Source organism: Canis lupus, chromosome 11, assembly GCF_003254725.2.
Source record: "Canis lupus dingo isolate Sandy chromosome 11, ASM325472v2, whole genome shotgun sequence".
Classification (NCBI taxonomy): domain Eukaryota; kingdom Metazoa; phylum Chordata; class Mammalia; order Carnivora; family Canidae; genus Canis; species Canis lupus.
In genome coordinates this window covers 44195385-44209099 of record NC_064253.1, presented here as the reverse complement: position 1 = coordinate 44209099, position 13715 = coordinate 44195385, and the positions used below count along the sequence as shown (strand labels likewise).

The 13715-nt window shown below is 37.2% G+C and overlaps 1 long non-coding RNA gene across 1 annotated transcript in view; it reads left to right on the top strand.

Annotated features, from left to right (window-relative positions):
• LOC112650416 (uncharacterized) overlaps nt 1-13715 on the top strand; it is a 92875-nt gene that overhangs the window by 67914 nt on the left and 11246 nt on the right. The window contains exon 3 of the long non-coding RNA XR_007414046.1: nt 9143-9396. This is a non-coding gene — a long non-coding RNA (uncharacterized LOC112650416). The remainder of the gene's footprint in view (nt 1-9142; nt 9397-13715) is intronic.

Here is a 13715-nt window from a genome sequence, read left to right as displayed (position 1 = left end):
GTGCCATGAAGAAAATAAAATAAGGTTCATGGGATGCCTGTGTGTTTCAGTTGGTTAAGTGTCCAGTTCTTGATTTCAGCTCTGGTCATGGTCTCAGGGTCATTGAGCCCCACATCAGGCTTTGAGCTCAGCACTGAGCCTGCTTGAGATTCTCTTCCTCTCTCTCTGCCCCTCCTCCCACTCTCTCTTGTGTGTGTGTGTGTGTGTGTGCGCGCGCGCGCACGCTCTTTCTAGAATAAATAAGTAAATAAATAAAAACTTTTAAAAGAAAAGAAGTTTCATAATTCCTAGTATTTAAATTGAAATTTCTAACTGAACATTTCCTTGGAGGTTGAACAAAATATGTCACCCTAGATTGTATCACAAATTCTCAGAAATGTACATAATTGCTCCTGGGGCCGTGTAAAAAGTATGGATAATGGCTCTAGAACTTGAACTTAATTCCGTATATGCTATCCTCTTGTGTTGGAGAATTGTGTCTTCATCTTTTGTCAATCCTCTTCTCTCTCCATGAGCCACTATCCCTGTAGTCTTCTTTTCTTTTCTTTTCTTTTCTTTTCTTTTCTTTTCTTTTCTTTTCTTGTCTTGTCTTGTCTTGTCTTGTCTTGTCTTGTCTTGTCTTGTCTTTCTTTTCTTTTTTCTTTTCTTTTCTTTCTTTTCTTTTCTTTTCTTTTCTTTTCTTTTCTTTTCTTTCTTTCTTTCTTTCTTCTTTCTTTCTTTCTTTCTTTCTTTCTTTCTTCTTTCTTTCTTTCTTTCTTTCTTTCTTTCTTTCTTTCTTCTTCTTTCTTTCTTCTTTCTTTCTTTCTTTCTTTCTTTCTTTCTTTCTTCTTTCTTTCTTTCTCTCTCTCTCTTTCTTTCTTCTTTCTTTCTTCTTTCTTTCTTTCTTTCTTTCTTTCTTTCTTTCTTCTTTCTTTCTTTCTTTCTTTCTTTCTTTCTTTCTTTCTTTCTTTCTTTCTTTCTTCTTTCTTTTTCTTTCTTCTTCTTTCCCCTCCTCTCTCTCCCTCCCTCTCTCTCTCTGTCTCTCATATTCTTTTTTTTATGTAGGTTCTACATCCAACATAGGGCTCAAACCCATGACTCCAAGATCAAGAGTCACATTCTCTGCTGACTGAGTCAGCCAGGTGTCCTGACCCTGATCATTCTTACTTAACAATCTACATGTAAGTGAGATTACTTGCTTCCAAATTCACTATTGTGATGGGGTACAGTCTAGGAGAGGGCTGATTAGTATTTTATCTTTTGTTAAACCTTGTATGTGCTTGATTTCAATAGGTATATGTCATAACTGATTAGCCCATGTATAGAAATAACAAATGGAATTACTTTAGGAATCTATTAATTATATAAAAATCTGTTACTGACAAATAATGGAGCAGTTTATTTTTGTCTGTTGTGCAAATGGTGAATTCCTAAGACCCCAAATGATAATACTTCTGAATTTACAGTTTGTTGCCAGAAAAGGACACACAATAGCAATAACATATTGTATCAGAATAGCAGTATGTTCATTGCAACCAGAGACTGCTTCATAGTAACTTTAGAGAAGTCAGGGTCATATCAAATGTGCCTTCTCTCTCAGATCAGGAACTTGTTACCGTGAGCATGAAACACCTCATAATCAGAAAGCCCAAGATGGAGTCTCAAGTGGGGTTCTTATGCCCATGCTGGATATGTAGGCACATTATTGCTATATGATGAGACCCAGTGTCAGAGTCCTCTGGGAGTCCTACCAAAACTGGGCAAACCTTCAATCTTCTGCCAATTAATAAGCAATACTAATGCTTCAGACCGCCCCCAAAAACTTGCTCCAAAACAACATTCTTAAAAGCTACATTTCACGTCTTGACCAAGCTCAGGCCAATTTTAGGCCTGCTAGAATTAACCCTCTTAACACAACTATTTTAATGATGAGTTAGATCTAATCCCTTCAGTGTTCCCACAGTTGCCTCTCTATTTAGTACAGAAATAATTACTACGGATGTCTGAGTAAGAGCATGATATAGAATATGAATGTAACTCTGCTTTGAGGAATATGGACAGTAACAGTATAGGTGGATTTTAACTGACTTTGTTAAAATTCTTGGAGTATTCAGAGATTTGGGAAGACTTAAAAAGAAAAAGCACTGGTCTCCAGACATCATTAAAAGGTCATTAGAACAAGTCACACCGCAAAAAATGATTTCATTTACTGATGTCTAAATAAAAAAAAATCTTTCTATTTTTAATTTGCAAAGCCATTGACAAAGAATTTTGTGGTGTTTTTTTGTGGGTAAGGTGGATCAATATTGTACAGACAAATGGAACTTATATCTGGTGGGAAAATTGTGCCCAGATTGTTAACCAGTTGGTGCTAACTTGGGGTGAGGAGCTCTCTAGAGGCACATCACGCAAGACACAGGAAGACAGAAATACGGAAGAGGTGGTTAATATGCTCCAAAGATGTGAAGATGGGGAAAAGCCATGAAGCTGGGCCATAATGATTAGAACTGAACTTACATGACATCCATCTCGCATTTAACAATAGCTACTATTTATCAAATAGCAGATGCCAGACATTCTGTCGGGACTTTACCTGTGTTCACTCACTGTGTCCTCCAACCTGGTGAGGTAGTAGGTATATTGGTGCCTGTGGCACCTAAATGTGCTCACCAAGGCTCAGGGAGCTTGAATAACTTGCTTGAGGATACACAGTGTGGAAGTTCTGGAAGACAGATTTCAAACTCGGGCAATTGGAGTCTAAGGCTTGCAGGTCTCAGTTAGACTCAAGGCAAAGATTGGGGAAACCTGACTGATAATCCTAACACTATTTTGAATATACAGTGTGCTCTATGCAAGCTCTATGAAATAGCTTTCATAGACTGAAAAGGAGGCTGCATGAATTTCCCTTATTTCTCCCCTTCCATTCACATTGTTTTCAGAGCAGGTAGTAAATTCTGGTTCTGACTATGCTCTTTATTTGCTGAAGAACTTTTGCTAGCTCTCCACTGCTTACCTTCTTTTTTTGCTCAGCTTTTGTTCACGTCTCATCTCCCACTACCCTCCTCACACCAGACACAAGTCCCTTCAGGCTATTTCTATCTGAGTCACCTTGTCCTGAAGGCCCCTGTTCTCTTGCACATGAGACCATTGAAACCTTGTCCTTCTGTAATGTTTCAGGTTAAACGCTCTCTCCTCTAGAGGTAGATGAGAGACCAAGAGAACTGTATAACAAGAATAGAAATTATTATTATGATTATTATGTATTAATTATTCATTCACCAAAGGAAAGCACACACTGGTTTTTTACTTCAGCCACCCACTGAGTCTCAGCCCTGCTTTCTCTTGAGAGAAATTGGACTCTTGTATGCTGGCCTTTTACACAAAACTGCATAAAGCATGAGGACAGTCTGTCTGAGGCTGTTTCGAGAAAGCCACCAGGAGTAGCTCTTTGTGTTGCACAGAGTTTCCCAAGAGTGCTATTGCTCTGTGATGAGCCCCTGCTCAGAGTCCTGTGTGATGCCCTCAGGGATTCAGGTGGGGGATAGACACAGAATGTGTCCAGAAGCCTGTGAAGTTTTCAATAACCGGTTTCTGGAGATTCTCTATAAGCATTTCCCCCAAGAAGTTTCTTAATTTTGTCCCTGCTGTCCCATCTCTGTAAATTATTTTTGCCTTCTGCTTCGTATATGCTTCAAAACATGTAGTTATCTATAAAGTAACACTTGACATTTTTTTTAGCTTACAGCAAACATTCTATCTCACTTCAAAGATAGATGTGATTCTTCTTTTTCTTGCTGCAACACCCACCAGGGATTGACTTAGATTTAACGAAGCATTCAGAGTCAGCAGACCCTCTCAGGCTATCCCTGACATCAGCCTAATCAGAGGATGTAGGACGAAGCCACAGCTAGAGTCCTTGAAGCAGTCCGTACAACAGTCTTCACAGCTGCCATGATCCACTCACTTACAAGGCAATGAAATCCACATTGGGCAGCTGTCTTGGTTTAAAAGACAGGCACCAGAATCTCTTGTGACATCTCCATAGGTTTAGCTTCCAGAGTCCCCACAGGGGACAGACCAGAGTCACCACATTCAGAGAAGCCCAAAGTCTGGTGTCACACCAGGGATTTATAGTTCTCCCAGATTAGATTAGATTCAGTCTCTCTCTCTCTGGGGTTGTTATTCGTCCTGACCACTGTTGTCTAATAACTAGGTGACACATACCATCTTTTTTCATTTCCAAGGGAACAAATAGGCAGTGAATCAAAGATCAGACCCTCACACAGGTGGGGAAGGTTTTAATCCTTTGCTCAGACATGCCAGCATTGGAATTTTTATAACTGCTTTTATTGGGTTGATTGCTGGGAAATTTGAAGCACTGTGAGTAGAATGCATGGTAGAGAGTAAGGGATTTATGATCCCCCAGCATTAATTTGCTTCGATGATATTTGGATAGTTGTGGTTATCACTTAGAATTTTTTGAGGTAGTGTAAGTCGTAGTTTTACAATTTTAAGGACATTTTTGAAAGATAAATACTTGATCTTCCCTAATTATAACATTTGTTGATCAATGGCTACGAGCCAAATCACTTAATTATGTTATCTCATGGAATCTTCACAATGACAGGAAATAACCCCATTTTATTAATGAGACATTAGGAATCAGAAAGATTAAACCATTTGTCTAATTCCTAGGACAAACCGAAAGACCTTATTCTCTGATGATTTAAGGTATCGTCTCTTGAATTTACCAATAATATACATGGTCTTCAAAAGCTGTACAATTTTGTCATATTTCATTTAACATTATATCATAAACATTCTCAATTTCATCTACCCTTAATGATCATCATTTACAAATACTTGCATGCAGTTCTAACACATTGAAATAAAATAATTTACTTAACTATACCCTGTTCTCACACACATTTTATTTTCAATAATTTATTTCCATAGTTAATGTTGCCAGGGCATCTTCTTGCATGTAACTATTTTTTCCTCTCCAGTTATTTCTTTTGCAATTTCTTCTGTCATAATGTGAAGAAAATTATCATCTCTCCTGAGATCTGATAAATAATAGCACATTATGGTATGCTAATTTTATGATGGTTTGATTTTATTATATTTAAATTTTTATTCCATCTGGAAATGATTTTATGTTTCATAGAAAGATATGGATCTAATTTGTTCATTTTCCTATTGCTAAACAATAGTTTCAGTTCCACATTTAAAATAATTATTTTCTATTGTTTTTAAAGTATAATCGTAAAAAATTCTTATATATGTGTGGGCCAATTTCTGATCTTTCTTCTCTGATCCACTGAATGATATATCTATTTAGGCTGTAGTGACAGGGAGCTTTAATTATTATTTCTGTGTAACATGTTCTATTGTCTGCTATGGTCTGCCTTCCCAGTCCTTTACACACTGTCAATATTATTTTAGTATATTACTTGATATTTTCAATTGCTTATTTTTCAAAATAAATTCCAGAACCATTTGGCTAAGTTTCTCACACACACACACACACAAATTCTGATGAGATTTTAATTGGATTCCATTAACTCTATAAATTTGCTAGACTAGACATATTTCCAACATTTAGTCTTCCTTTTCTGGAATACACTAATCGACATGTGTCTCCCCCCACTCCCCCCCTTCTGCCATATGTCTATCTTAATCTTTATGTTGCCTTTTTCTTCATCTGGGTTGGTTATACATATCTCTTTAATTCTTTCTTTCTTTCTTTCTTTCTTTCTTTCTTTCTTTCTTTCTTTCCTTCCTTCCTTCCTTCCTTCCTTCCTTCCTTCCTTCCTTCCTTCTTTCTTTCTTTGCAGTTCTGAGTGAAACATTTATCTTTTTCATTTTGCTTGATTTCTGTCTATACCAATGTACCAAGTATCATTTTTTTTGGTGTAATCATCTTATATTGATGTGCTTCTTAATGTTTTATTATTTTAAAAATGTTAGCAGTTTAAAAGTAATTTCTAGGTATATCATAATTATTTTATTTTTTTTAATATTTTATTTATTTATTCATGAGAGACACACACACACAGAGAGGCAGAGACACAGAGGGAGAAGCAGGCTCCATGCAGGGAGCCGAACATGGGACTCAATCCCGGTCTCCAGGATCACACCCTGGGCAGAAGGCGGTGCTAAACTGCTGAGCCACCGGGGCTGCCCAATTATCTTATCTTTTAAAATATTTTATTTATTTATTTTAGAAAGTGTGTGTGTGTGTGCGTGAGCAAGGGGAGGGGCAGAGGGAGAGGGAGAAACCAACTTCCTATTGAGCAAGGAGCCTTGCTCCAGACTCCAGGCTCTATCTCAAGACCCTGAGATCATGACCTGAGCCCAAACAAAGAGCTGGATGCTCAACCAACTGAGCTGCTCAGGTGCCCCAGTATAATGATTTTTTAAAAAATAAGTATCTTTTAACTTTCTAATACTTACTTGATAATACTAGTTTTAATCCTTACTGGATGTCCCAGAACTCTCCAAAGAGCACTATACAATAGTAACATACTTATTTTGTCCTTAATTAAAAATTATTCACATTGTTATTAATTAATTATTTTAGAGAGAAAGAGTGGGTGCATGCATGCATTTGAACAGGGGGAGAGAGAATCTTAAGCAGGGGCTTGATATCAGGACCCTGAGATCACGACTTGAACCGACATCAAGTGTTGGATGCTTAACCCAAATGAGTCATCCAGGCACCTCTAAAATTATTCATTTTAAAAGTGAATTGTGGGGTATGTATTCTCTGTTCAATAAAAAATAATTTTTTAATTGTTTTTATTTTAGAAAAAGATGTTCCTCAACAGATAAAAAGGAATTATTTTATTCTATTTTCTCTGTATTTATTAAAAGGGAGAATTATCAGATATATTTTTATATCTATTGAAAAATATTCATGTGATTTATTTAGCCTTTTATATTGTATATTAATTACAGTTAAAGATTTCCTAATGTTGAGCTACTCTGCTTTATACTCTGCATTGATATTCATGATATAATATTATTTGGTCAAGGTGTGAGGATCATGTTTTAAGAGGTTTTTAACAACTAGGGATAAATATACAGGTGGGTGACCAAGATGGTAAAATATGTGGAATGGCACCATATGAGAGCTAGAATATTTATCCTGGAGAACAGAATACTTAAATTGTCCCTCTTAAGAGAAAGAATGGTGGTTGATTTTTAAGTTTAAAGGACTTTTGTCTGAAAGGATTATTTTCAGTTCAAAATTTTTCCAGGGAGAAGAACTAAATGAGGAGTTATGGAGATAGAGATTGAAGAGAATTTTCTATATTCATGACAGAGTTTTAAAATTTAAATGTCCTGGTTCAGAAAAAAATGAGCATTGTCATCAGTATAAATATTGAAGCCAAGACTGGCTGACCTTTCATCTATAGAAAAGCTCCTGCATTGGTTGGGAGGTTGTTCTGGTGCACATTTAAGGTATTTTCCAGTCGTGAGACTAGAAATCTATGATTCTGTGTTTAAAGAATACATTATGCTACATTATCCCTATTCTAGAAATGATCTTTTTAACTGATATGGTAGGCGGAATTCCAGTATGATTTCCCAAGTTTCTTGTTCTTAGGATATTTAGGTAGGAGGGTAGACCTCTCCCTGGTGAGGCAGTTTAAAGCCCCTCAAAAGACAGAGGGAGAGAAGGGTCTCAGAAACTTAGATAACTGGACAGAGCCAATAATTTAAATTGGAGAAAAAATTAGGATTAAAGCAGCTTTAAAGAGACCACTAGCATTGGTGGAAAGGTACTTTTCAGAAGGGTGTGATAATCATATTGTAAATAGAAGTAAAAGTCTGAATAGAAGGGGGTAGAAGTTAAGTTCAACTCAGAGCATGGGATCAGAAACTAATAATTAGTTAATAATAATATATAATAATAAAGTGTGGGGTAGCCCCTCAGTGGGGAAGAGGGAATGGCAGAAGGGTAAACAAAGAATTTGAACTCCTAAATTAATAATGAAGACTTTAATTATATTTTAAGAAGCATTATTTTGTCTGCTCTAACATGGTTGTTGTGGCTTATAAATAGCAGCTGAAGCCAAGTAATATATGTCTCATTTTCATAAATATGTATTTAGGTACATTTTATTATAGGTACAATATAAAAATGAAATAGGTATACTTTTTTTAAAAGTACTTGTGAGAGGTGCCTGGGTGCCTCAGTTGGTTAAGTGTCTGCCTTTAGCCCAGGTCATGATCACAGTCCTGGGATTGAGCCCCACTTCAGGTTCCAGGCTCAGTAGGGAATCTGCTTCTCCCTCTCCCACTGCTGCTCCCCCTGCTTATGCTCTCTCTCACTCTCTCTCTCTCTCACTCATGCTCTCTCTTTGTCTCTCAAATAAATAAACAAGATCTTTAAAAAAAAAGTACTTGTGAAAGTAGTGAGTGGTATAACACGGCTTCCTTCAGTTACTCGTGCCTGTTGAGTGAATAACCATGGTAACTTAAGATAGGGCATTCAGGTCATCTAATAAAAGCTTCATCAGAAGAAGGCTCAATCTCTTGGAAGTAACTGGAAAAATATTTCTGTAATTTGCTATGAGATCTTGTTGTTTCACAACCCTTGGGGATTTCCTGGGTAACATCTAAAACTGGCAGCCATTTTTGGAGGGCTGGAAGAAACCCAAGAAAGGTCATGGGAAACACTCCGGGTTGGTAGGTTGCAGGTTTCAACAAGCAAGGGAACTTACTTCCAAGGCTTGTCTTGGATGCCTGGAAGACTAGTAGATCTCTGAACCTGCCTACCAGAATCTTAAAGAGTTTGTATAGAGGCCATAACTGGGTTCAGACACATCTACCATTCATGTGATCCCAAGCAACACATTGCTCTCTCAAGGTTGCATCCTTGAAATAGCTCTGACTATGGGAAAGGAATGTATGGAGACTACATACATTCCAAGGACGGGGAGGGAGTGGGAAACCTAAACTGCCTGGTTCCAAGGTGCAAGTCAACCTGCCATCATCTCCTCTCAATTATTTCCTCCAATAGATCTCAGGATATTTTTAGAGATAGAAGCATCATAATGGCATACAAGAGCTAATTACAATTACTACCATTAATTGAATTGTGTTGTGGTGAATATTCATTCATAATTTTCTTTCTTTTCCGTCCTGGGCACAGGTTCCCTTGTGAGAAGAATACACTGACTTTGGAGTTGCCCAAGTGGCTTGCTATCACATACAAAGAGGAGAGAAGCCATGGTATGTGAGGTCCAAGAAAATGCCTTCAGCCATCTTGCACTTCTGCTCTCCACAATGAGTAGATTGTGCCTGTGGTAGGCATTGTTTTTCATCCTGAATCCTGGATACAGAGACTCATGGAGTAGATTGGAACCCAGACTGTAAACTGGCGTGAAGAGCAACTCAATTGGCCAGGTGAGCTTAAATCCATTCAGCAGAGCCACAGATAGCATGAAGATTCTTGAGCAAGAAACAAATGTTTACTATTGTAAACCATTGAGATTTTGAGATAGCTGTAGCTTCCTTACTTAAGAAAATCTGACTAATACAAAGATATTATGCTAGGGCCTTTATTTTGTTACTTCAATCCTGCTGAAATGTTATAATAAGCTATTATAACAACATTATAGTTATTAAAATAAAATATAATTATTAAATTAAAACATTATAATGGTTATAATATTAATATCTCAATGTTATAAATGAAGAAATAGGCTCAGAAAGATTTAAAAATTTAACCTATATCATGCAGGCAACTCGTGGTTTTACTGACATTGGAATCCGAACTGTGTCTGAATCCAATAGTAGTATTCTTTCCACTTCTTCCAATATATTAAGGAAGTATGTGTGTGAGGGGGAGAGTCTTAATTACTTTTTCTTATGTCCCTTAAAAAGCTGTGATCAAATACATTTCATGTCTTGAGGGCCAGAAGTTTTTCTATATTTGGAAAAAGGGATTTCAGCTTTTTGAATCAAATAGCGCTTTCTGAGTATGGCTATACATATGAAGGTGTGTGCAAATGCATAAATTTTGGCTCTTGATGAATTATAAAATAAAAATGTACGTTGAAGTTACTTTGAAAATGCAATCCATGTTAGAGAATAATATGTGGTAACCATATGCAGTAAGTGGAGATGGAATGAGAACATCATTCTGTTACACTTACATTAACTCTAATCACACTAGGTAGTTGATGCTCTTATGAGGGCTGCCAACTAACGTTTTAGGTAAATGAATAGCTAGGATGTATAGCCTTCAGAAAGCGGGCATCTCTCCTGTCAAATAGGTAATTACAGAGGCTATGACTCCATTAGGAAAATGGTGGCCAATCAATGTAAACCCTAAGAGCTCAGATCTTTTGTAATTGATTGAGAGATTCAGTGACTTCAGTGCAATTGCATTTCAAATGTAAGAAGCCAGTATTTGGCCAGATGGCTGCCATGAATTCCAGAGGGAATTTATGAATTTTAATGAGAACAGTGGCTACACAATTTCAGTCACATGTGTTAATACTGAATGAAATATGCAGATCAATATTGAAACTGCACCCTGGGGGTATCCAAGCTATCATTTGTTATATCCTAATATTCATATTTATTTCTGCAGGTATGCAATTGCTTATCATACGAAGGCTTAGGGAAACTTGTTAATGCAAATCACAATTGATATTTGGAATTATAGTCTACTTCTTACTTCTTCTGAGATGACCATTACATAATTTAGGGTAATTCAGAGGTTCTCTCTCAGAAGTATTCAGTTTGTGCAAATGAGAGTCATTTAAGTTTATTCATTCACTCAACAGTTCCTGTAAAGTTAATGTGAATTATCCACAGGAATTGGGGATAATTCATAGATGAATTAGACATGGTTATGGATTATGTCCTAGAACAGCTTAAAAATATAATGAAGGCAGAGAGAGAAATATATTTTTTAATGATTATAATCCTAGGATGGAAGTGATAAGTATCCTAAGGGAGGTACAAATAAAGTAGTAGTTCTACTTGGTAACTAGGCTAACTTATTTTGGGTAAATAAACACATACTAATAAAGGCAAAGACTTTCACTTCTGGTAATGTCACTCTAGGTATTCTAACCAACATTCTGAACAAAAATAACAAGAACAGTTGGACACTATTTTTTTTTTAAGATTTATTGATTTAAGAGAGAGAGAGAGTGAGAGAGTGAACATGGAGGGAGGAGCAGAGGGAGAAGAAGAGAGAGATAATCCCAAGCAGCCTGAGCACAGAGCCCAACACAGGGCTCCATCTCACTACCCTGAGATCATGATTTGCGCTGAAATTGTGAGTGGGATGCTTAACCGACTTAGCACTAGGCACCCCTCAATTGGACGCTGTTAAAGAAACGTTCCTGAAGGTATAAAAGAGCCAGAAATATACTGGTTGTGGGCCCAAGAGTTAGGTGAGGGCCAATATCCAGAGAAATGAGCACACCCTTCAGGTTATTCACAAACATTTGCAGGTTATTGAAGAGATGATCAAAATGCTAAGTATTTTTGACAGCCTTGTGGGGCTTAGGGGATAATAGTGGGGGTCCAGGTTCTGTCAAAAGTAAGGTGGTAGTAAAACCCTCCCCCTTCAGGCTTAGGTTTGGACCCTGATGGACAACATATTCTAGGAGTAAGGATGACTGGGAAACCTATCAGTCCAGCCTTGAGTCTAGTGGAAGGCCCAGAAAAGCTTGATTCCTGTAAGTAGAGGCAGGCTATTTCTGGTGCCTCAAAGTCTATGGTACAAGCAACAAAAAGTCCTTTCTGAAGGATACTGGATCTTCCAATATCACTGGAGGCTTAAAATTATTTCTTAAAAAAACAATGTCTATCACATGATAACACTTGACCTGGCATTCTGATAAGCTGATGTGAATGAGACTATGCAGAATGAACAAATATTTAAAAATAACTAGAAAAAAATAAAAATAACTAGACTTAGTGTTCAAAATATAAAAGGCAAGCTTAAAAATTTTAAGAGTTGGAAATGATAGAAAGAAATGGAGAAATTTTAAAAAGAAAAGAAAAATTCAAAAATTAGTAATTAGGGGATCCCTGGGTGGCTCAGCGGTTTAGCGCCTGCCTTTGGCCCAGGGCACGATCCTGGAGTCCTGGGATCGAGTCCCATGTCGAGCTCCCGGCATGGGGCCTGCTTCTTCCTCCTCCTGTGTCTCTGCTTGTCTCTCTCTCTGTCTATCATGAATAAATAAATAAATAAATAAATAAATAAATAAATAAATAAATCTTTAAAAAAATTAGTAATTAAAAATCTGAGTGGTATTTGCTTTAAAAGAATTTATTTAGAAAAATAATTTAATTAGCTATGTTTTTATATTTAATGTACTCTTCTCTGTATATATACTCTATTTCACAATAAAAAAGTATAAAAAATATATGAACTGCCAACATATGTTTTTGTCAGTTTCCAAAGAATATGTTAAATCTATGAACCTATTATTTTGTTCAAACTTTTGCAGCAATCTTAAAAGATAGATGATATTATTTCATCACCCAGATGGGAAAACAAGACCGCTAAAAGAGTTTAAGGTCACACAGCTGGGAAATAGCAGAGCCGGGTTGCAAACCAAGATTTGCCTGACTTCACCCTGAGCTCTTTTTTTTTTTTAAGATTGTATTTATTTATTCACGAGAGACACAGAGATAGAGATGCAGACATAGGTGGAGGGAGAAGCAGGCTTCTCGCAGGGAGCCTGATATGGAACTCGATCCCAGGACCCCGGGTTCACACTCCGAGCCAAAGGCAGATGATGCTCAACCTCTGAGCCACCCAGGCATCCCATCACCCTGAGCTCTTAACTCTATGAACTCTATGCTGGTAAAGGCTTAGGAAGTCCCTTGGAAGAAGAATTGTTTCCGATGCTTATACTCAAAAGGATGTTGCTATGGCTAAATCTTCTGCTCCAGTTACTGATGCTAGTAATTCTTGAAGAAATGATAATCCTGTTGGTATTATTCTTAGCCAAGAGATTTCCATGACAAATTGACTGGGGCTTCTAAAGAGTTTCTTAGGTGTATCCACAGAGTCCCCACTTTAGAGCCTAAGCATGTCCCTGAGGTGGGGAGGGGGAGCACTAGGTCCCAACTAATGAAAACTTCCCATTTCTCTTTTACTCCTTTGATTGCAAGGAAGAACTAGTCCTCTTGCCATATTACTCTATAGCTCCACGGTTATTTTCTTTTTCAGGTGCTTGGTTGCTTTTTTTCCACTATTAGGTACTTTCTCTCTCAGAAGGCATTCCTCCCCACTCCCAACTCTCTATTCAAAGTACTCTTTCCCAACTCCCCATTAGCTTGGAATGCCAGGGGATATTAGCAGAAACAGACTTGGTCAAACTATAGAAAAAAAAAGGTTATTTTATAGTTTTCTCCATGGTAATGGGTACCTTATAATTTTGTAACTAATGTCATCTACGTGCTTATTTCAGAAAATAAAGCTGTGTTAAGAAATATTTTCCTGATTCTATTTCTAGATCCATAAGTGGCTAGTATTTTTAGTTCTCACCTCTCTGGTTTAAAAAAAAAAGTTTTCCATGCTAGGCGCTCTGCCACACATCATGAACAATGAGGCTTTGCTCTAACCCAAATAGGTTCCATCGACAGCTGTTTGTGTCTTTCAATGACTTAATATTCAGTAAAACAAAATAAAACCACACTGTCCAGGCCATGGTAATCAGTGCCCTACTGTGCTAACCACACACATCTGA